The following is a 2,981-nucleotide window of genomic DNA, read 5'->3' on the forward strand; positions in this document are numbered from 1 at the left end:
ATGGACTGCAGCACACCAGGCCTACCTGTCCATCACCAAATCCCGGAATTTACTCAAACTCATGTCCATAGAGTCGGTGATGCCATCTAACCATCTCATCCTCTGTCATCCCCTTCTCCTCCTGCCTTCAATCTTTCCCAGCATCAGGGTTTTTTCCAATGAGCCAGTTCTTCGCATCAGTTGGCCAAAGCATTGGAGTTTCAGCTTCAGCATCAGTCCTTCCAATGAATATTCAGGACTGATTTCCTTTAGTATGGACTGGTTGGATCTCTTTGCAGTCCAAGGGACTCTCAAGAGTCTTCTCCAACACCACAGTTCAAAAGCATCAATTCTTCGGTGCTCAGCTTTCTTTATAGTCCAACTCTCACATCCATACATGACTACTGGAAAAACCATAGCTTTGACTATATGGACCTTTGTTGGCAAAGTAATGTCTCTGCTTTTTAATATTCTGTCTAGGTTGGTCATAAATTTTCTTCCAGGAAGCAAGTGTCCTTTAATTTCATGGCTGCAGTCACCATCTGCAGTGATTTTGGAGCCCCCAAATATAAAGGTTTTCACTTAATATGCTTTAAAAGTTAGAAATGACCCTTATGAAAATTTAATAAAGTAGTAGTAAGATAAACAGTGTTTTATTTCCTTCAGATTTTCAGATGAATCTTGACCTCCCCAGCTACTTTTTTCCCTTTTTTATCATCTCTTTCATTTCCCATGCTCACTGCTGCCCTGAAACTTTTTGTACTTCAGATATTTCCCACTTAGGTTGCCAGATTGTCCCTTTCAACCTGTTCAAATTCTAGTGGTTTCTTTAAGGTTCAGTATAAATCCTACCTACTCTATGAAGCTGTCCTTGTCTACTCCACAGCCCTCTATTCTTTTCTACCTTTAAGCACACACATTATTTAGCAACAAATTGGTATTTCTTTCTCTCCTCCAAACAGCCACCAAATTGGTGTGCCATTTACTCCTAAGCTTCCCAAAGAGAGCTAAAAAGGAGCTGACTGTCTTCTCGGCTCCTCTCCTACCCCTTGGCATTAAGCTTCCCTAATTTCTAAACCAGCTTTCTCAGCAGTTACCTTTTCCCCAACCTCTACATATTCCTGCTTTCTCTGAGGAATCCATGTTCCAAAGTTATCTATATCTTAATTTAACCCATTCCACACACAGAGAGCATTTTTGCCTTCATCAATCAACAATGACCAGAGACTATATCTATAGCTAGATTAGATCTATAAGGGTTTAAAGTACAATTTCTTCCTTCTTGAAATGCTTTGTTTAGTTGTCTAAGCTAGTAATAGGACTTAGAATCACTGAACTGCCTACAATTTGATTAAATCAAAGCACAATGATTAGAAGAGATACCAGTAAATATCTGTAACCACACACATTAGGTTTTCCTGTTTACATAGGTTGTTTATTTCCAGAGTTTAATGAATTAAAGGAGGATTGATAATTGCCAGTTTTGGAGTGAGCTGTTTAGAGAAATAGTTCTTTCTTAATATTATAATTTAATTCAACCCCCAAGGGAAGAATTATATGAGACAGCAAAGGTAATAGTAAATAGTATAACAATGTAAATAGTGAATACTATAATAATGTGAATATAGTAAAAGTAGTTTTAAAAAATTACATTGTGAATATTTAATTCAGCCTTTACACTTGGTATTTACTGAAAACTTGGGAAGAATGTTATTTTGCCAACATGATGACCAAGTCTATGTGCAAGCGTGCTAAGTCGCTTCAGTCTGCCACCCAGTGGACTGTAGCCCGCCAGTCTTCTCTCCATGGGATTCTCCAGGCAAGAATACTGGAGTGGGTTGCCCTGTCCTCCTCCAGGGGATCTTCCCAGTCTCTTCTGTCCCTGCATTGGCAGGTGGATTCTCTAACACTAGCGCCACCTGGGAAGCCCAGAGCAACTTTCTGCTGCTGCTGCTGCTGCTGCTGCTAAGTCGCTTCAGTCGTGTCCGACTCTGTGAGACCCCATAGACTGCAGCCTACCAGGCTACCCCGTCCCTGGGATTCTCCAGGCAAGAACACTGGAGTGGGTTGCCATTTCCTTCTCCAATACATGAACGTGAAAAGTCAAAGTGAAGTTGCTCAGTCGTGTCCGACCCTCAGCGACCCCATGGACTGCAGCCTTCCAGGCTCCTCCGTCTATGGAATTTTCCAAGCAAGAGTACTGGAGTGGGGTGCCATTGCCTTCTATATTAGGGGAAATACTTTCTGAGGTCAAAATTGTAAATGGAAATGACAACTTCTTAAAGAACAATTCAGTAGTGTTGTTTTTGTCTTAATCAACGTATGTACGAAGAATGTGATTCCAAAGTACACAATCTTAGCCTACTAGGGAAAGGAAAGCACTGTAGGGAAGCACTATATTCCTTTTACCAGGAAGAATTTAAGAACTGAAAAGTGAAAGTGAAGTCGCTCAGTTGTGTCCGACTCTTTGTGACCCGGTGGACTGTAGCCCACCAAGCTCCTCCGTCCATGGGATTCTCCAGGCAAGAATACTGGAGTGGGTTGCCATTTCTTTCTCCAGGGGATCTTCCCGACCCGGGGATCAAACCCAGGTCTCCCGCATTGCAGGAAGACGCTTTAACCTCGGAGCCATCAGAGAAGCCCACTTAAGAACTGAGGGTATACTTAACTTCTGGCAGGAAGGAACAGTGAGAACTTCAGAGCAGTTCATTTATTCGAGGAACGCTCTGACCCTCGAGAACACGGGTTCTCTTGGCAACCCATCTACTTTACTTTGGCTTTTGTTTTATCTTTATAAAATCTACATATAAATGGTACATTCAGCTGTGGTGACAGGAAGGCAAAGCCCTGCAATCGATGAGCTGCCTCTTGGCTTGGGCAAGAAACCACAGCCGATACGCGAAGAGACTAAATATGAGCTCCCCGGGCACCCGTAGCTCGACTTTTCAAAAAGTGCGAAAAAGCTAAGTGTGAATTCCCAGGTATCCGTAGCTCGGCTTCTT

Source organism: Bubalus kerabau, chromosome 1 (assembly GCF_029407905.1).
Source record: "Bubalus kerabau isolate K-KA32 ecotype Philippines breed swamp buffalo chromosome 1, PCC_UOA_SB_1v2, whole genome shotgun sequence".
Classification (NCBI taxonomy): domain Eukaryota; kingdom Metazoa; phylum Chordata; class Mammalia; order Artiodactyla; family Bovidae; genus Bubalus; species Bubalus kerabau.